This window comes from Paroedura picta, chromosome 3 (assembly GCF_049243985.1).
Source record: "Paroedura picta isolate Pp20150507F chromosome 3, Ppicta_v3.0, whole genome shotgun sequence".
Classification (NCBI taxonomy): domain Eukaryota; kingdom Metazoa; phylum Chordata; class Lepidosauria; order Squamata; family Gekkonidae; genus Paroedura; species Paroedura picta.
The window spans coordinates 160,973,461-160,995,056 of record NC_135371.1 but is presented as its reverse complement, the minus strand read 5'-3'; the positions used below and the strand labels follow the sequence as shown (position 1 = coordinate 160,995,056).

The window sequence follows — 21,596 nt, the reverse complement described above, 5'->3', positions numbered from 1 at the left end:
CACATTTTCAGTCTGTGCCCCCCTTCAAATGTGCCAGGGCTCTCCAGAGTTCCATATGGCCCTGGTTGAGAATGAGTATTATCAAGGAACAGGAGAAGGGGACTGTGCTGTTTTGGAGCTAATGGATGACTTATAGTGGTTTTCTCCAACTTTTCTTCTGAGCAGAGGACCCACTGAGCTCTCAGAACATGGCAGGAAGTCCTGTGAGGCCAGGGACATGTGAAGGGAAGAGGAGGAGTGAGAGTTATGATGACCTCACTGCTGTCAAGCCCAAGACCATGGCCCACAGAGCAAAAGAGACCATGGCCCACAGAGCAAAAATCGAACTCTAGGAGATGCATTCCGATGAGCACCAAGCCAAGGTTCAGAGCCCTGGTGGAACTCTGTACCGCTGCTGTTTTTGGTGTGCATGCGAAGAGAGGCAGGAAGTACGACATTTTCAGTCTCTATACAGCTGGCCCTTCCAAAAGAAGACAGCCAGTGTGGTGTCGTGGTCAACAGGGCTGTACCCAAATCTGGACAACCATGTTTGTTTCTCTACTCCTTTGCAGGAAGCCTGCTGGGGGGTGACTTTGGACCGCTTGGTGTTCTTTCCGAGCTCTCTTAGCTTCACCTGCCTCACAAGGTGCCTGTGGTAGGGAAAGGAAGGAAAGGTGATTGTAAGCTGCTTTGAGACTCCGTAGGGTCGAGAAAAGCGGAGTATAAAACATTCTCTTTTTCTTCTTGAAAAGATAGGGAGGGGAAAAAAATGGGTCTGTGTCTGACCCATCTGAGGATTTTGACACACTGACAAATGTCTGCTGATTTATTATTACGTGGATGGGCTCAGGATGGTTCACAACAGTAAAATAGAAACAGGATACCGAACCCTTGGTAGTCTCTCCTTCACCCTCTGCCATGCTCCTGATATCTTTTGAGTTGCACTGTGATGAATCTTGAGAACTGCACGTGTGTGAAGTATGTGCATTTTTTGAAAAAACAATTCCCCTGGCAGAGCCATTTGCTGTGTGAATTTGACATGTTAGGTCTGTTTTCTTTTTGGAGAAGCCATCTCCCAAGATTTCCAGGTGCTAGTGGCAGATAAAACGAGATCCCCCCTCCCCCCAGTCTAAATGAACATTTCCTGTTGGGTTAAGCTGTATTTTTATGCGGGCTACCTATTCTTTCTTGGGAAGAAGAACAATTCTGCTTTTTCACATGGAAACCTGAATTCTATGATTCTCTGACTAAGGAGAGACATGTTTAGGTCTTAGGGATCTATGCCAGGGAAAAATATGGGTATGTATAGATGGGTATTTTAGGTTCTTCTATGTTGAAGTCCCACCCCTTGTTCTTCCAGTCTGTGGTTAAGAGTTGGGGGAGCCAGTCTCCAAAATATCCACTAGAGGGCTCTCTGTCTCCCCCCCCCCCCGAAATGATAAATTCCATCTTTCATAAATCCATAATGCTACAGACCACATACTCGACAACCACAGGGTCCAGTAAGCATTGAGCTGAGGTTCTCGCAATTTCGATTTTATGGTGTTATTGTTATGATCTTGTTAAGTTATTTTTGTTATAATATTATTGCTGTTGCTGTTGCCTGTTACCATGTGTTAATTGTATCCTTCCCTGTTTTCTGTAAACCGCCCTGAGCCCTCGGGGAGGGCGGTATATAAATATAATAATAAATAAAAAATAAATAAATAAAATAAACTATCTTTGTTTCAGAGGGAATAAATATCTACTTTTCACTGCTAATGTAATGCTCCAATCAAAACATGCCACCTAAGCTTGTCTGACTTTTCAAAGTGCCTCGATTTATTTTTGATTGTTTTCGCCTGACTTGAGTCACAAGAGAATGGAAACTTTCAAAATATAGAAGGCCAAAGGCTCAGTTCAGCCATCATATCAAACTGTGGTTTGATCGAACTAACTGATAGTTCAAGTTTGCTAACTACGGTTAGTTGGGAAATATCAAATAGGATTCCCGGCTCCAGTCTTCTGGAGATTTAGGAATAGTGCTTGGAGAATGCTAAATTTGGGGGGGGGGGCGTTTGCTGGGGATGTGAGATCACTTTAGGATTTCTGTGAATTTGGAGCTCTATGGTATACCATAGAGTCTACCCTCTAAAGTTGACGTTTCCTCCAGGGGAACTGGAGATCAGTTTTCATTCCAGAAGAATGGTAGATCCCACCTTGAATTTGTCAACCCTAAGAGCCTAGTCTGCACACATAGGATAATGCACTTTCAATGTGCTTTGGCAGCTGGAGTTTCCTGTGCGGAACAGGAAAATCTACTACAAAAGTGCATTGAAAGTGCATTATCTGTTGTGTGCAGACTAGACCCAGGATACAGAAGCATGCCTTGATGTTGGTTTTACCGATGGTTTTATGGGACGTATGAATGTGGACATCTTAACATGTCCTGTGGCGCTGCCTTGGTTGCATTGGAGGCTGGGATACCTGCCAGGTCTTTGCAGGAGCAGTAAAAATTGATGGTGATTAATCCTGTGCCAAACTTAACTTGGATTTAGGAGCTTGCCTTAGAGCTAGATCAGGATTTCATGAACTTAACCATCATTCAAAGAAACCACGTTTTTGTGTTCCATCTGAACCGAGTCCATCTGAACCAGGAATGTTTAATAAACTTCACTAACTACAGTCAGAGATAGAACAGGCAGGACTAGTCTGTTACCTTGGAAATGCTACTGTGCTTGTGTCAAGTGAGGAGAGGGCCTTCTCTCTAGGCATTTGCAAAGTTTTCTAGCTAAGGTGTATAGATAATGGTGATCGTGTGACATTAGGGTTGCCAATCTCCAGATAGAGCCTGGAGTTCTCTTGCGATCACAGCTGGTCACCAGGACTACAGAGATCTGTACTTCTGGACGAAGTGGCAGGTTCAGAGGGTGGACTTGCCTCTCCTCAAGCCACAACCTCTCTAGGAACGGCCTGCAGATCTTGAGGAATTTCGCTGCCCAGAATAGGCCACCCTAACTGCTGGCTCAGAAAACCACTCAGCACCGTGCTGCTGAGTCAGCAGTCTCTTGAATTTACTATTCTCAGCCCCTCACTTTAGACAGAACCATAAATGAGAGTTAAATCCCCCTCTGCCTCCACTGCTCTGAGGCAAATTGAGGCAGCATGAGCCAGGAATCTGCATTTTAAGGACATTCGTATCTTGTCTTATCTTCGGCTGATCATGTTCCCTGCTCTTGGCTTCCCCAGAGGCTGAGAAACAAACTTAACTTCTGTCAGGATAACCTATGATTTCATCTGCACGGTTTCATTCTGAGTTTTGTTTCTTACAGTCTGATATGTTTGGACAGTGAATCATGCTGTTTGGAATCCGCATTTAGATAGAGTCATATTGTATAGCAAAGAGTCTGATGGCTAAATATCGGTAATCATGCAGTTCTGAACCTGTGGCTCTCCAAGACATGGGGAATCGTATCACGGTTGATACACATAAATGCATTTAAAATCCAAGGCAGGAAAGGTTAATTTGGAGAAGAATAGGCAACTAGTCACATCAAAATCACAAGATGTCATAGTCCCATTGTATACGGCACTGGTCAGACCACACCTGGAGTACTGTGTGCAGTTCTGGAGGCCTCACTTCAAGAAGGATGTCGATAAAATTGAAAGGGTACAGAGGAGAGCGACGAAGATGATCTGGGGCCAAGGGACCAAGCCTTATGAAGATAGGTTGAGGGACTTGGGAATGTTCAGCCTGGAGAAAAGGAGGTTTAGAGGGGACATGATAGCCCACTTTAAGTATTTGAAAGGTTGTCACTTGGAGGAGGGCAGGATGCTGTTTCCGTTGGCTGCAGAGGGGACACGCAGTAATGGGTTTAAACTACAAGTACAACGATATAGGCTAGATATCAGGAAAAAAAATTCACAGTCAGAGTAGTTCAGCAGTGGAATAGGCTGCCTAAGGAGGTGGTGAGCTCCCCCTCACTGGCAGTCTTCAAGCAAAGGTTGGATACACACTTTTCTTGGATGCTTTGGGCTGATCCTGCATTGAGCAGGGGGTTGGACTAGATGGCCTGTATGGCCCCTTCCAATTCTATAATTCTATGATTCTAGTCTCTTACAATAGGTATAAAAGTGTAAATCAGGTTGAAATTCTGAAGAATAAACGGTGACATTAAAAAAGAAGAGAAAGAAGAGCTGGTTTTTATATCCCACTTTTCACTACCAGATGAAGTCTCCATATATGAACCCAAATATATGAACCCATGCCTTCATAGCTTTCGAGGCATACCACGTTGATGTTATAATACATTTTATAAATATACAATTGAACCGTTTTTGGTTGTGCATGTACTACAGAGTGATGGTGTGTTGCTCGTGGATTTTCCAAGGCAACACAAAATTGCGCCCAGGAGGAGCTGGTTCAACAGAGAGCGCTTCTTCATTCCCATAGTCTTCGTCTCCCTCGCCAAGAGGACGGAGGGGACCAGGCGAGGTGAGGCGAGACTCTCGGCTGGTGTTTCCACGTGGCTGCAGCACTTCATCTTGTTTGGGGAGAGTCTCTGCCGTTTGATCGCTGGGCTTAATGAGCTATGGGGTTATTTATAGTCCTGTGCTTGGAGAATCACTGTGGATTTATCGCTGGCTTCTGTAAATAGCCTGGCAAAACCACCGGCAGAAAGAGAAGGTTGTAGGGAAAAGGGAAGAGGAGAATTGAGGGTGGGGTGAGGTGGGCTGGAGGGGAACGTGGACGCTGCCTGCCTAGTTCCAGAACTCCCTGGGTCAACTTGCCCATTCTCTTTCTGAAAGACAACCCCACCTTTCATTGATCATCCCTTCCTTTGATGCACGTGTAGCACAGAAAATGGCTTGTGTTCTTTTACATGTTTATGTATGGTTGCCAACTCCGAGCTGTAAAATTCCTGGAGATTTAGGGGCTAGAGTAGGGGTAGTCAAACTGCGGCCCTCCAGATGTCCATGGACTACAATTCCCAGGAGCCTCTGCCAGCGAATGCATCTGGAGGGCCGCAGTTTGACTACCCCTGGGCTAGAGCCTGAGGAGGGATCTGAGTGCTTGCACAGGGGGATACCTTTACCTTTTTAATATAAACTTGGTCACATGTTGGAGGGAATCTGTGCACATCTGTTCGGAAGAAACAGCCAACTTGCTTTCACTTTGCAACTGAACCAGGGAAGACCAGTACCAAGATAAACATGTGGTTTGTATGACCCATTCAGCTATACGTGTATTAAACGTAACATGAGAATTACCCGATTCATGTATTGAAAATAAGCAAACTGAATGAGCATTCACTGTATCTTGTGCACAAGACTTACGGCCTCCCCTAAACTGAGTTGGGATGGATGCCTGCAGTTTCCTTAACTGGCTATAGATATTTCCAGGATGGGCAATTCACCTGCAGGGGCCGGGCCAGTTTTGGCACCTGGGAGGGATGGAAAGTGAGGGAGAGGCAGGGCTGTGTCTACCCTGCCACATGCCATGCCCAGCCCAGACCTGTGCAACAGAGGTGGGCGGGGAATCAGGCATGAACTGGATGGCATGCTTTTAAAAAACATGCTGCTAGATGACTTGGAAGTGCATTGTCAATAAAGAAGCAAGCATGCAATATTGCTTCTTCACAATTCTAAGGCAGGAATTTACAGTAAAGGCAAATGGAACTTACAGATATGTTATTTGTCCATAAATATGCCTGCTGTGGTAAGGGGTTGCCATCTCCATCTTGGGGACCTCCTGGAGATTTGGAGGCAGTGCCTGGGGAGGACAGAGTTTAGGGATAAGAAGGAGCAGAGCAAGAATTTGATGTCACTCTAGGGCTTCCATTTCTCCTGGACTCTGTGATATACCATAGACTTGGCATCAACATGTATGGTTTGGACATCAGTAGTCATTCTGGCAGAACTTCAGATGCCATTTAAAGTTGGTAACTCTAGCTGGGGTCCCTAATGTGGACTGTAGCTAGAGCGCCGTGGAAAGTGATTTTTAAAATTATTATTATTACTAGGGGGAAAGCTCATTTTATTTAAAAATAAAATGGGTGCTAGGCCCCCTCCCTGGTGCTTGGCCCCCTCCCCTGCCTGGAAGTCCCACAGCCAGACATGCCGCGCTCCCCGCCCCCCCCCCCCGCAGCAGGGGGCACTCGGCGCGGGGAGAAGACCATGGCCGGCAAGTCAGAGACATGGCAGGCCCAGTCTTTGCGCCGTGGTGAAGGCCTCGTATCCGTGGCGTCGCATGGCCGCCCTCCCCGCCCATGGACCATGGCTTGTGGGCGGGAAAGGAGCAGGGCCATCGCGTCTTTGATGCTCCTTTCCCACAGCCCCCCTCTCCGGCCAAGCCGGCTGCGTGGCCAGCGGGAAAGGAGGAGCAGGGCCAGCGGGAAAGGAGCAGGGCTGCCGCGTCTTTGACGCGGCGTCCCTGCTCCTTTCCCCAGCGTAAACGGACCCCGGCTGGCAGACTTACCTCCGGGGAAGCCTCTTCCCTTGGCGCGGCGACACCCCGGCCGGGCGAGCCAAGGACGGGCCAAGCAGCCAATGGGGAGCCGTGCTTTGTGCAGCTTCCCATTGGTCACTTGGCCCTGGAGTGACACTTGGAGGGGCCAATCAGGAGCCGCTTTGTGGCTCCTGATTGGCCCCTCCAAGTTTTTATCATGACTTGGCCCACCCCTTCTCCTCCCCTTTACCCCTTAGTCTTTTATTTATACCGCTCCACAGGAGTGGTTTAAAGACTATTATTGAAATTTATTAAGGCTCAGGGCACTGTACATCTTATTCAAATTGACATAATTCGATAAAATCATTGACGTTGATAAAACCAATTGACTTAAGTCAATGTCCAGTTATGCTGACATTTTAGGGGGGGGTATGTTCTGAGAGGAGGGGAGGACCCATTGATTTTATTATTTTAAAAACCCTGTTCCTCAGACATAGCAGTTTTCCTGACTGGAAACGTTCATTCCCTGTTTTTTAAATTTCTCAGTCTGGGATTCACATTGAGCAGGGAAATGGGGCAGAGCGCCCCTCCCCTGGGAATCAAGTTTCCAGTCCACACTGCCCTCCCTTATAGCTGCTGCTTCAGGCCAAAATACACATCTGGAATCCTTGTTATGAGATGACTGCTTGACACTGAAATCAGGGAGGCCTTCAAGATTCCATTGCAAAAAAGTAATACCGTCTAAAGAGGATTTGCTGCGGTGACTTCCTTTATTCCTTTGGTAACCAATACAAGCCAGTCCCTTTTTTAAAATGTAGGGGTTGCTATGCACATGCAGTGCACTGGCCTGTTTGATGATCATCCACTGAACCGGCTAGAGAGATGAGGTGACAACCGCAGCTTTCAGCCTCCCAACTTGGTGCGGATGGAAGAAATTGGATCCAGCTGTAACGGAACCACTTACATAATGAGGATCACTTGGCTTGCTTCTCTTTGACCATGGAGGAGTGTCCTAGCATTGAATAAATGCTAAAAGCAAACGGTGTAGATCTGAGGCCAATTGTTTTTGAGTTTGCAGGTGCTGTGGAATGCTGACAGTGTGGTAGGCTCAGTCACAAAATGGCCGCCGCAAAATGGCTGCTGCAGAAATCAGAGCCCGCCCATACAGTAGCTGGCACAGAACTGACCTTTAGTGACACAGTGATGATCTTTGGGCTGTGGTGGCAGCTGCTGCTGAAGAGACATATTTATTTATTTGGATTTTTATACCTAAAAATATTGAAAAAATCTCCAGGGGCCAATCGGAAGCTGGGCAAAAGCCCACCTGGCCCCGCCCACTTGTTGAGGGCCATGAAATGTGCTGTTGAGCACACAATTTTGGGTGTGGAAAGCCTTTCACCAAACACTGTCAGTCATGCTTGGAAACTTATTTTCCTCACACATAAAAGGATAGACTCTCCACTTCCCCATGATGTCTAACTTGGTGTATTGGTTAAGAGCAGTGGCCTCTAATCTAGTGAGCCGGGTATGATTCCCTGCTCCTCCACATGCAGCCCGCTAGGTGACCTTGGGTTAGTCACAGCCCTGATAGTACTGTTCTCACAAAGCAGCCCTGTCAGAGCTTTTTCAACCCCAGCTACCTCACAGGGTGTCTGTTGTGAGGAGAGGAAAGGAAGAGGATTGTAAGACACTTTGAGACTCCTTTGAGTAGTGAAAAGCGGGGTATACAAAACAATTCTCCTCATGCCTAACTTTCTTCCTTGTGACTTGCTTGTGCAGATCTGTGAAATGTAGATGGCCACGGTGACAAACTTATTGCTTTCCTATTTAGGTGACTGCCGTCGGGTTGCCAACCTCCAGGAGTCTCCCACCCTGCATCTGGCAACCTCATCACCTATTGGTGCCCAGGATACAGCCTGGCAGCCCTATTAAAAGGACAGGATGTTGTTTCTCCTGGCCAGTTGACCATGCAAAGCCACTCTGGTCTGGCCAGTGGCGATGCTCCCTACTGATGGTCATTCACTGGAGCCGATGTTGCATGGCCCTCTTCCCTTTTGAGCCTGCCATTCAACAGTGCCTGCTTGGGCTTGCCCCCAGCCCCTGTTGCATTCAGTAGAAGAAGAAGAAGAAGAGTTGGTTCTTATATGCCGCTTTTCCCTACCCGAAGGAGGCTCAAAGCGGCTTACAGTCGCCTTCCCATTCCTCTCCCCACAACAGGCACCCTGTGGGGTGGGTGAGGCTGAGAGAGCCCTGATATCACTGCCCGGTCAGAACAGTTTTATCAGTGCCGTGGCGAGCCCAAGGTCACCCAGCTGGTTGCATGTGGGGGAGTGCAGAATCGAACCCGGCATGCCAGATTACAAGTCCGCACTCCTAACCACTACACCAAACAGCAGTAGAGGCCTGCTGAAGAAAGTTTCGCTGTGATCCTGCCACGCTCCGGAGGCCGAGGAATAGATGGTCTCCTCTTGCCTGCAGGATTTTTCTTGTAATCCAGCCAGACTCTCTGAAGCCCTGCAAGGAGCCCACCCCCCTGAGTGATTGTGTTGTCAGTCTAATGTCTAACGGTGGCATTCAGAGGGTGCTGTTCTCAACTCATCAGGCAGCCCGGCCCGGCACGGTTTAAAGGGCAGCAAGCAGAGGTGGGTGTGTTTGTCAAACATGCCAATACAGGTGATGTATGTGCCCGGGAGGGAAAGTGCATGGGAGGGTGGGGCTCTCTCTCTCCATCTCCCGAGTTTGGCACTCGGGCTGTGGCAATTCAGATTGGGCCTGAAGTTCAAAGAGGAGGAGGAGGAGGAAAGGGGAGGGGGAATGCCTTTCTTCTGTTATCGCTACTGTTGATCAGACCCTTCAGGGAAATGCATATGCCTCCGACTGCTTTAGCACCAGAGACCACACTGGAAATCTGTTACACCTTGGCACATCCCAGCATATGGGCATATTTTGATTTACTCCAGACCTACTTAGCATAATTCGCAAAAGATAAAGGTAATTCCTCCCATAATGAGCAATCGCTCCTAACCATTGTTTCCTTGACTATATCTGACATCGGGAATGAATGAGATGGCATCAGACTGGCAGAGCTGCCTTTGTCTTGAGGTATGCTTCCCATCCAGCGTGGTGTGGGGGTTATGAGCGGCGGCCTCTAATCTGGAGAGCTGGGTTTGATTCCCCGCTCCTCCACATGCAGCTGTCTGGGTGACCTTGGGCTAGTCACAGTCCTGTGAGAGCTGTTCTCCCAGAGCAATCCTGACAGAGCTCTCTCGGCCCCACCTACCTCCCAAGGTGAAGGGAGAGGAAGGGAAAGCGATTGTAAGCCACTTTGAGACTCTTTGGGTAGTGAAAAGCAGGGTATAAAAACCTCATTCTTAAATCCAGAATAGGGAGAAGATTCACATGGGAAGCTGTCATGCTTCTGGTGCATGGGCGGATGTGGAGGGGTGGGTGTGGTGTTGCGGTAGATGTATTGCACGTGAACATTGGACTTAGATCTTGCTTATGGTTTTACTGAGGAGTATTTATTTATTTATATGCTGTTTTCCTCCCTGGGAATACAAAGCAGCTTACAACAGAAAAATGGAAACAGGGAATCGAAGGGGGGAGCCTTCTGAATATGGAGCAGCTCTCTCTCATTCTGGCTCACTCAGGCTTGTCCGCCCCCCCTCCCCTTGGGATAGGGGTTTCCATGCCCCAGCTCCTGTTTCCTAGCACCTGAAGCTGGCAAGAGAAAAACAGGGAGGGAGGATGGTCATTGGGCTCCAGCATGACCTGACTCCCAGGAAAAACCCAGAAGTGGTCAGTCTAGGGTCACCAACTTCCAGGGGGAACCTGGACAACTTCCGCTTTTCCAACTGATATCCAGAGGGAAAATTTCCCTGGAGAAAAATGGCTGCATTGGAGAATGGATTCTATGGCATTCTATCCTGCTGAAGCCCCTCCCCTCTCCAAGCCCCACCCTCCCCTGGCTCCACCCCCAGCATCTCCAAGCATTTCCCAACCTAGACCGGGCAACCTGATGACACCTTGTTGTCAGAGAAGCCAGAAACTCTCTGGTGTTAACACAATGCCTAGAGTGGCCTTTTGACTGTGGAGGACCCCTGAAATATGTTTCAGGATTCGAGGAACCCCAGAAGTGGCAACAAATCCGTTTGGAGCAGTGGGTGTGGAAGTGAGATGCGGGAGCCAGCCAGCCAGCCAGCCAGCCAGCCAATCAATCAATCAATCAATCAATCAATCAATCAATCAATCAATCAATCAATCAATCAATCAATCAATCAATCACCATTTCTATTGTGGAGAAAGAAATTAGGCCTGTAGGGCTCCAGTGATGTCTAGTGATGTCAGAAGCCATCCAAATTTCTGAGAAAGGCCATGTAGCCCTTGGGGAGGTCACTAAGGCCTACAGGCAAGACATCACTTTCAGGTTTTCTTGAAGTGACTACTCAGGTCCTCACTGGCAGTCCCCCTTACACTGATTCCCAACATTTTTGGCATGGTGACCCACCAGTCCAAATTTACTTTGTATAGTGACCCACCAGTCCAAATTTACTTTGTATGGTGACACTTGCTTGCTTTCCAGAGATATCTGGCTGGCCACTATTAGAAACATGACGTTGGAATAGTGGACCCCTGGTCTGATTTGGGAAGGCAGCTTCTGTATTGTGTTTTGCATTTTTTATTCAGGTCACAGCAGTTTTTCTTGGCATATAAATTGCGCTTTAAAAAAACAAACCACTACAGAGTCTATGCAGCCTTGCCTATCACCACCGTGATACATATTGATGAATTTCCATCTGGAGGGAAGAGGAGGAAGAGAAACCTTGCGATTTATCCCCCCCTCCCCCTATTTCCATGGCTTTTATTTCAATATCTGAATGGAGGGGAGTTAATAAAAATCTCGTTCGCCATAAATATAGGCAAATAAAAAATATAAATAAAGGTAAATGTAACCGTGCAGACAAAATAACGCTGCCTATAAAAATCGAGCTACTCATCCAAGAATGCTCAAAAGATTATTGTCAGATATTTTTCTTGTTAACAAATGCTGAATGATCCTTTCACAGGTGTTGAGCACTTTGCAAATGTGATGCCCTTTGGGGAAGAGGAAGCTAAATAGGGAACAAGTTGCCTCCTCGTAAATTATATCTTTTTCTGACAGATGTTTCTATATCCATTTCGGCTGCCACTTCTGGGGCGAGGCGCTATTGCCTTGGAAAATCTCTGACAGCTGATCAGAACTGGAATTTTACGTCCAATTAGAAGAAGAGCTGGGGAGACTGGATTTTTTTCCTGCATTTATTTGTATGTTTTCTGCCCATGATAATCAGTTTGGTGCAATTTTATAGCTAAAAGAGAATGAGTGGTGAACTTTCAGGTTCTGGTTCAAATCCCTCCCTCCCTCCCTCCCTCCCTCCCTCCCTCCCTCCCTCCCTTCCTTCCTTCCTTCCTTCCTTCCTTCCTTCCTTCCTTCCTTCCTTCCTTCCATCCATCCATCCATCCATCCATCCATCCATCCATCAACATATCCTCCCTCCATTCCTATCCATCTATCAATGTTTCCTTCCTTCCTTCCTTCCATCCATCCATCCATCCATCCATCCATCCATCCATCCATCAATGTATCCTCCCTCCATTCCTATCCATCTATCAATGTTTCCTTCCTTCCTTCCTTCCTTCCTTCCTTCCTTCCTTCCTTCCTTCCTTCCTTCCTTCCTTCCTTCCTTCCTTCCAAAAAGCTGGGAGACAATATGGTGCAGTGGTTAGAGTTCTGGAATAGGCTCTGGCTGACAGATTCCAATAACTTCTCTGGAAGCTTGTGGGGTGATTTTGGGTGAGTGATACGGGCTCAGCCTAACACATCTTCACAGTTTTGTTGCCAAATTTTAAACTCCCCCCCCCCCGGCAGTCCCATTACTATTGGTTTGATCTACAGCAAATCTCTCCAAGTCAATGAAAAGCTTTCCCTCACCTGTCCATTTCTAAAGATAAAAACTCTGTTTAAGGAACAGGACATTTTTATCCTGGCCAGTTGGTAATCCTGCTTCACAGGGTTGTTGGGAGGATAAAACAGAGATGGGAAGGACCCTTTGTGTTCCCATTAGGGAAAAGCTGGGATATATATGAAGTCAATAAATATTTTGTCTCCCCATTCTACTATTATTCATCTGCAATATGGGAATAATTTGAAGGGTTGTTCTAAAGCAGTGGTTCTCACCTTTCCTAATGCCACGACCCTTTAATGCAGTTCCTCATGTTGTGGTGACCCCCAACCATAAAATTATGCAAGTGTTCTTTCACAGAAATTAAACCAAAACTGACCCATGGCGTGAACATCCGTTGTTCACGATTGTATATAAATGGTTTTTTCCCCCGGGGTTTCTCTGTTCAGTTCTGCCTCTTCTCCCACCATGCCGATCTCGCTCTTTTCCATTGCTCCAGACTGACGAATGCTCTATCTCGATCTACCCCGCAAGGCTGTTGTGCGGATGGCGCCCCCCCACCGGTCAAGCTGCTTGCCCTGCTGCTCCCCCTGTGAAAGGGTTGTTTGACCCCCAAAGGGGTCCTGACCCCCAGGTTGAGAACCACTGCTCTAAGGAATAATGTATGTGAATCATAGAATCCTAGAATCATAGAGTTGGAAGGGGCCATCCAGGCCATCTAGTCCAACCCCCTGCTCAACACAGGATCAGCCGTAAGCATCCTAAAGCATCCAAGAAAAGTGTGTATCCAACCTTTGCTTGAAGACTGCCAGTGAGGGGGAGCTCACCACCTCCTTAGGCAGCCTATTCCACTGCTGAACTACTCTGACTGTGAAAATGTTTCCCCTGATATCTAGCCTATATCGTTGTACTTGAATCCCTTCAAATATCTGGAATGTTGCATCCAGTTATAACAAGTGCTGTCAGAAAAGGCTCTTTTCTGGCTCTTGCACCAAACGAGTTAGGAAAACCGCTATGACTGTCAGGAACTACAATTTGTTGCCTGCCACTCCCGGCAAGGTGGCCTCTGGTGGGTTACACAATAAAAACCCACATGCAATAAAATCCCCAATAAAACCCAGTAAAACATCCATACAAAAATCCCAGTGATACAACAATGATTGAATCAAAGTCAAGGATTGTGCCTAGAAGTGCTGCACTTAGATGTATAGAATTCATGAATTAGCACCCAAACCCATGGAGGGTTTAATTCAGGTTGTGTCCATGCATGTGATAAGCTCAGCAGATTTTCTCTGAGTTTGTTGGGCGTGATTATGATGGCCAGTGCTCAGGAACTGGGTAAGTTAAGACGATGGCAAGCAAATGCTGAAAAGATTAGAGCAATCTGTCCTCTCCCTCCTGTGTTAGCGACACACTCCTTAATATTTGTGTGTTGCTTGGTTTCCAGGAATTGTCCCGGGCAGCCTGTAGCAGTGAGGCATGCATCTTTGGCAGTCCATCAGAAGGAGGGGAAGGTCCACTCAGAGAAAACTGGCAAATTATTGAGGACGGGATTCTACTGTGGATGTAAGGCGAGAGCCACTGCCGAGGCAGTTGGGAGGGATGCCATGCAGCTGAGTAGGCAGAAGGGAGCTGGAGACCGTACAAGGTCATCTGCAGGTCATCTTTGCAGCATCCCACCGGGTACCACTTTGCCAACAGCCTATCAGCTCCGAGCTGCCCTCCGATTGGCTGGGAGGCAGCGTCTGATCTCTCCCTTTCCAGCATCTGTCAGCTGGAGATGTGATGGATGGAGTCGCTGCTACCTGTGCCGTGTGCCTGCCAGGTGCCTCTGCCTGCCAGCCTCTTTTCCTGTCTCCACATTGAAGCTGGAGCCCCCTCGGCTCCCCCCCCCCTCCGCCTACCAGGAAGGAGAAAGAAGGACAAATGCAGCAGTTGCCTTGTAGCCTAGTTAGATGATTTCCTCTCTTCAGGTCTAATATATATCCATAGCCAAGCAACAGTGAAATAGAATACCACCAGTGCTAGCTTGGTCATATGCATATGCTGATCAGAGGCATTAGCCCTTTTAACCCATGAATAATTCAAGAAAGCGCTATACACGGGCAACATCTGTACTGGTAGCAGAATGCAAGCAAGCCACTGGTAGTTCTTGCAACATAATATGCAAGCCCCTGTATAACATGAAACCTTGGCAGCTTGGTGACTCATGCCACAGGGATGCGGAGCTAATGCTAACTTTCAGAGTGGATATGTTTTATGTCCAGAGTCATGCATGTTTTGTTTCTGCTTTACAATTTGAAGCTTAAAATACCCAAGTCCTTGTGTGTACACCATTAAGCAGAGGGTTGGAGCCAGGGCTTTTTTCAGGGGGAGGGTGAGGGTGAGAAAGTATTGGCACCTTTTGTTTGGAGAGGGGGGAGTGTCTCCTAAATATTGAAGGGTTTTTGATGGAAATCAGCTCAACCTTATATATGAGTACCAGTACTTTTCCTTCCTTCCTTCCTTCCTTCCTTCCTTCCTTCCTTCCTTCCTTCCTTCCTTCCTTCCTTCCTTCCTTCCTTCCTTCCTTCCTTCCTTCCTTCCTTCCTTCCTTCCTTCGAATCATGGAGTTGGAAGGGACCTCCAGGGTCATCTAGTTCCTTCCTTCCTTCCTTCCTTCCTTCCTTCCTTCCTTCCTTCCTTCCTTCCTTCCTTCCTTCCTTCCTTCCTTTCTTTCTTTCTTTCTTTCTTTCTTCTACACACACACACAGAATCTCCACAGAGGGAAGGGATTTCTGCCAGATAACGTCTCTGCCTCAGCCTTCCCTCTGTAGCCCCAAATATCCCCTAAAATGCTGTGGGAGGGGGAATGACAAAGAAACAGCCCACCCCTGCCAAGATCAACCCTACAGGAAGGATGAGTCATGGGTCTGCCACAGGGGAAGTAGATATCAACGGATATTTCTCCTCCTTCTGCCAGGAGAAATTTGCTGCTGGTTCTAACCCTAAATGTGTGAAGCAGCTCACAATGGGGCAAGATTGGGAGAGTGCTAGGGTTGCCAAATTCCAAGTGGGGTCCAGAGAATGCCCAGAGTGACTGATCTATCTCCAGACTGCAGAGATTAGTTTCCCCGGAGGGAACGGCTGTTCTGGAGGACAGAAGTCAAGGCATTTTACCCTGCTGAGGTCCCTCTCCCGGTTCCTCTCCTCAGGGCACAACTCAGTTAAGAGAATAGCTGTTTGCTTCCTGTTCCTTTTTATGTTTATCCCATTTTGCTGTTACAATATACAGTAAGATATATATATTATTTATCTCACCCGATATTTGGGAGCTGCCAATCCGCCGGTTATGTTTTATGCTGTATATTAAGCTTCTCATGATTGTCTGGCTTTAAATCTTCCTCCCTCTGCTATATTTTACCGGCTTTCCTGCTGCTTTGGAGGCTTGTCAGAAAAGTAGTTTATAAATACTGGAAAGAAAATAATTTTGAAAAATACATTCGCCCGTGCGCAGCGGGGAGGGGGGGGGCTTGGAAGTGACCATGCAAGAGTGACATTGCGGCACGCGGAAGGAGGAAATATTTTATGAGCTGAAGTTTATGAAAGGACATTTGCCCGGAGGCAGCTAGAGATTTAGGAGGATGTGATCTTTGCATGAAGGGCAGTCTTGTGTTCCCCCCCCTCCCCCTCTCAATAAGCAAGCTTTCCCAGAAGCAGGGTTTTTCAGATATCTTCTTCCTTTGGGGGCAATTGAGGAACCATTCCTACACGATTTCTTCTGTAATGCCAGAAGAGAGCTTGGAGGTGATCTGCCTTCCTTGCCGATCGATCCAGGGAATTCCCTCCTGTTGTTATCAGGTTATAAAAGAGGTACCGTTCAGTGCTTTAGGAGGGCAGAAACATCTTTACTGGAAGAGAATCTGATTCTTTTTTAAAAAGTGAAGTGATGATAACATTGGGCCGAGGGTTCCTCTGGCAGCCTGGCTGAAGGGTTAGCGTTGTGCTTGAGGGGCATGATCTCCCCCCACCCCTCTTTAAAGCAGCTCAGGTAGGGATGCCAGACTCCAGGTGGGACCTGGGGATCCCCCAGTATTAAAGCTCCCCTTCAGACTACAGGGATCAATGTCCCTGGAGAAAATGCTTAGGGGGAGGGGGGTTCTATGGCACGTACCCCACTGAGGTCCCTGCCCTCCCTATGCTCCCCCAAATTGCTAATAGTTTCCCAACCTGGAGCTGGCAACCTCCCCACCCCACCCTGTATGGCTAGAGCAGGCTTTCTCAACCAGGGTTTCATGAAACCTTCGAGTTTCTTGATGAACCTGGAAGGTTTTCTGAATGGGTGGGAATCAATTCATTTTAAAACATATATTTTTTAATTTGGTAAACATTTATTGAGTGATATGACCATATATGATCATGTTGACCACCCCCCCTCCCAAAATGGCCAATGATGGGCCTGGAATGGGTGGGAAGGGGGGGGCCCTGGGTGGGCGTGTCCACAGCTCTGCTTCCCAACCATATTCTGCACGATCACACCACTTCTGGGGTTTCTCAGAGCCTGAGGAATGCTTCAGGGGTATCTCAATGGTAAAAAAGTTGAGAAAGGCTGGGCGAGGGGAACCTCACAGCCCTAATCTTTCCAAACAAGAAAACAGTATGGCAGGAAGTTAACTCTCCCACCCTCCCAATACCAGGCCTTCCTCAAAGCATCCTCCCTTGACTTTTTCACATCTCAATTAGACGTTAGGAGAGCCCACCCCTGAGGAAGTGTGTGTGCACATGAAAGCTCATACCTTGAATAAAAATTGTTGGTCTTAAAGGTGCCACTGGGCTCTATATTTGTTCTGCAGACCCCAAATGTCACTATATTTGTTCTGCAGACCCCAAAATCGGGTGAGATAAATAATATATATATATCTTACTGTATATTGTAACAGCAAAATGGGATAAACATAAAAAGGAACAGGAATGTCTGTTCTGCAGACCCCATTTTGGCCCTGGCGACCTACTCAAGAATGCAGAGAGGAGGAATTCTATGAGTCCGTCTTGCTTTTCCCAGGGATAGAGTGTTTCTGTAAGAAATTAATGAACTGTGTGAAGGAGGCATAAAGCATAGCTTCCTAAATGGAGTATGCTAGAGGGCATTTAACAGAATAATTCAGTCCTGTCTCTCTCTTTCTCTCTCTGGATAGACCTCAGGTTGTCTTGCTTTCTCTTGAAACCCAACCCAGTGGTCTTTTTCTGTCATAAAGAAGATCTGTTTTTTTTATGCCCCACTTTTCCCTACCCAAAGGAGTCTCAAAGTGGCCTACAATCGCCTTCCTTTCTTCTTCCCACAACAGACACCCTGTGAGGGAGGTGGGACTGAAGCTCTAAGAGAACTGCTCTGTGACAGCGGCTCTAACAGGACTGTGACTAGCCCAAGATCACTCAGCTGGCTGCATATGGAGAAGCATTTGCTGCCAGGGGCTCATGGGAATTGTAGTCCATGGACATCTGGAGGGCCGCAGTTTAACTACCCTTGGTCTACCACCTTTTTGTGCTTCTCACCCGCTATTTTTTTTTAAAAAATTCACAGTTCTCTGTTAAAATGAGTATGCATATAACTTTTAAAAAATATTCTTTTTCCGTTTTTTTTTTTTTGGTGGGGGGACTTTAGAGAGGCAGGATCGCCATGTGAAATCAGGCCAAGGGTCTGGTGAGTCCAACATCGGATCTTTGGCCCATTGAACTCAACTTCTATCCCAAATGGTAGTGACTCTCCAGGTCTCAGGCAGGTTGCCAACCTCCCTGCACGGGGACACACTCAGGGTTTAAATTTTAATTGTAGATATGTGACTTAATTTTCCCCCCAACCTAAATAATCTAATATAGATCATTTATGTCTCTTTGAATGTTTAAGACTTGTTGTTATCCTCCTGGGCCACACAGGGAAGGGCAGGCTATAAAAGTAAAGTTGTCATGGTAGCTGTTATCAAAAGATGGGGAAGAGATGGCGGGCTAGTGAGTTGAACGGAAATCGACTGGTACAAAGAAGGTGAGGCTTGGGGGGGGGAGTACCCCCTGGGAAGAGTCAGGCTTCCTTGGGAGGTGGTGGGTTCTCCATATTTGGAATTTTTAAACAGAGCCTGGAGAGCCATCTGACGGAGAGGCTGATTCTGTAAGGCTCAAGGGGGAGGCAGGTGACAGTGGATGAGCGATAAGGTTGTGAATGTCTTGCATAGTGCACAGACTAGATGACCCAGGAGGTCTCTTCCAACTCTGGTATTCTATTATTCTATTCTATGATTCTATGGTGCTATGATTCTATGAATGTCATTTTAAAAACTGCAGGTGCCCAGTTCGTCTTGGAATTGCCGCACAAGAGGAGGAAGAGGCAAGGATTTTGTTCCATCATTGTAGAGCCGTACATGCTCAGAATACTTCAACGTCCTGTTTTTCATCCCTGTCCACTCAGGTGCGTTCAGTTAGCAGGGAACGGCCTACCCCTGTCCCCGGTACTCAGAGCTATACTGCTTCAATCCATGGAGGTTCCATTCAGTGTCTTGGTGAAGCGCTGCAGATTGACCTGTCCCGTACGGATCTGCAGAAACCTGCCCCCCTCCCCAAAGCGAATCTCGTCATTCGCCACCTCTTGTGGTGCTGAATGTTAATGATGTGTTGCGTGAACAAGTACTTCCCTTTGTCAGGGGGGACAGGAAACGGCTTGATGAATGGAGCGTGGGAGGTGGGAGATGGTAGAGAGGAAAGGGGGTGTGGGGAGATGAGTCTGCTGCTGATACACGGGAGAGGGCTGGCCGGAAAGATGGAGGTCTTCAAAAAGAAGAGCTGAAAGGTGTCTTCAGCATGGTGACTTCTATCTGCAAAGTTTACCCGATGAATCTGTTAATCACGGGGAACCATTGGGGTGGACTAAATGCTGTTTCCAGCTGCTGGGGTGAGGGTGGGGGTGGGGGTGGGGGTGTTTATAAAACCAAAGCATCACCTTAGAAGAGGCTTTCCCTCCTGGATGAAAGAAAAGGGAAGGGTTCTTCTTTGGAGAGGGAGTCCTCTGCAACTGATAGGGGCATCTTCTGAAAACAAAGGATGCTTTTTCTATGGAGCTTTCTTCACTTGTCCGCAATTCTGTTCCGATTTCATTGACTTGGTCTGTTCAAATGCATGGTGTCAGCTGACGACATGCAATCTTCTTTATTTATCTAGATATTTAAGGCCTGCTTTTATTCTCAATGGGCACCCAAAGCAGCTTGTGCCGTTCTCCCCTCTTCCATTTTATCCTCACAACAACAACAACCCTGTGAGGTAGGTTAGGCAGAGAATATCTGACTGGCCCAAGGTTACCCAGCAAGGTTCCATGGCAGAACAGGGATTCATTTCTGGGTCTCGCAGATGTTAGGCTGGTGTTCTGACCACTACAGCACAATGGCTCTTAATCCTAATCCTTACAGCCAGTTGTGTGGACACGGCAACTCTGCCGGGGCAGGGGTGGGGATCCAAATTGGGCAACCCTTCAAGAGCATGTGAGGTGATCTAAAGCATGGGCACCTGACCAGCTAGAAAGGCCTCTCCCCCCACTTTCATGGGGCTTCCAGACCCACCTTCTCATTAGGATTTCATTTGCCACATGGAAGTATGGAAATCGGCTAATAAACTACAAATAAGCTTTGGCATTTGTGCAGAGCTGTCGCCTAAAGGGTAAAACACCAGGTCCCGAATGTGATTGTCGCGCAGCCAACCAAACTATTTTCGATCTCTCACAGGAATGTGAGCATCAAGCTTTCCAAGGAGATGTGACAAAGCTCTTTGTACTCTCCCCAGCTGCGATGGAGTGGATGGAAAACGTAGATCTTCATGTTTAAGGGGACTGCCCAATCTGTCTGCATAACTGTTGTATCTAATTGGCTACATGTTTTGTTGTGTTTCTTAAAACATGCTTCCTGCGTGTAATTCTGTCATGTGATAAACAATAAAATATATAATCCTAAAGTGAAGTGCTGGTCCTTGAAAGTGTGCATCTTCTTTCCTTTGCCCGAGCCTCATTCGGTCGGTCGAGACCTCCCGTCCCTGTTTCTTGGAGAGGCTGTCTCGGTTGGAGAGGAGGCTCCCCGGCTCACAGCTGTATGAAGGCGGCAGACAGATGGGGCAGGCAAGGAGTCATCCATCATACCACTGTCCCCAGAGTGGAATTGCCAGCGCGGGTACAGAGTGCGCACCTTGATACATGCTTGCACGCAGGATACGGCTGTGCAAACAGGAGAGCAGTCTTGGGGCTTGCTTTCCCAAGCAGGCCTTGCATCATTTTAAAAAATAAAATAAATCTGGCTCACAACACACCCAAATGCTAATGCCGGTATGGTTTGCAATGAAATATTAATCTCAAATGCTGGGCTGCATGTTTTTTTTAAAAAAAGAAACTTATTTTTCTAGTTGATAATCCAGTCGAGCATTTCTTGTGTGAATGGCTAAACTCATTTCAACCCCGATATTTGGTTCCACAGGCTTGTGGACTGGGTTGACTGGAAGCCGTGCCTTAAAAAGAAAATTGCTCCTCTGGATGATGTTTGTGAACAATGTTTAGGGCAGGGGTAGTCAAACTGCGGCCCTCCAGATGTCCATGGACTACAATTCCCAGGAGCCCTTGCCAGCATTCGCCAGCGAATGCTGGCAAGGGCTCCTGGGAATTGTAGTCCATGGACATCTGGAGGGCCACAGTTTGACTACCCCTGGTTTAGGGCGTATGTGGATGTGTTTTGCTCCTGAGTGGAAAACAACACTGGTCATTTGGGGTTTGGGAAGCGGAAAGGGAGATTATGAAGGGGAAAAAAAAAAGAGAGATCTGTTTTCAATCTGTTTCCCAGAGGAAACCTTTGGGGCTAATCCAGCTGAAGGTAGACTTCTTTAAATGTCATTGATTCCAGTGGAAAAATTGTGTCTCCACTTGTTTTGAAATCACGGGAACTTCCAAGGCCTTAACTTTGGCTAGGTTGTGGCCATTTTCTCTCAACCACTGAGACCAATGTGGTTTCATGAAATACTAGCCCTAACATGGGAAACAAAGCCCACAATCTGGTGGAAATTGTGACTAAACTCCCCAGACTAGACTAGTGGGTGTGGGTGTGAATTTATGTGTATTTATGCCAACACTTGACCTGCCAGTTCCTGAGAACTTTGAGGAAGGATAAAATATGTGGAAGGGGATCACTGATTACCTGGAAGTGACATCACTGCATCAGGGCAACTCTAGGAATTTCCCTGGTCTCTATGGT

The 21,596-nt window shown here is 47.2% G+C and overlaps 1 long non-coding RNA gene across 1 annotated transcript in view; it reads left to right on the top strand.

Annotated features, from left to right (window-relative positions):
- Positions 1–20,279, top strand: part of LOC143833360 (uncharacterized) — a 53,731-nt gene extending 33,452 nt beyond the window's left edge. Inside the window, exons 2-3 of the long non-coding RNA XR_013229624.1 lie at positions 18,664–18,787; positions 20,091–20,279. This is a non-coding gene — a long non-coding RNA (uncharacterized LOC143833360). The remainder of the gene's footprint in view (positions 1–18,663; positions 18,788–20,090) is intronic.
- Positions 20,280–21,596: the final 1,317 nt, after the last annotated feature.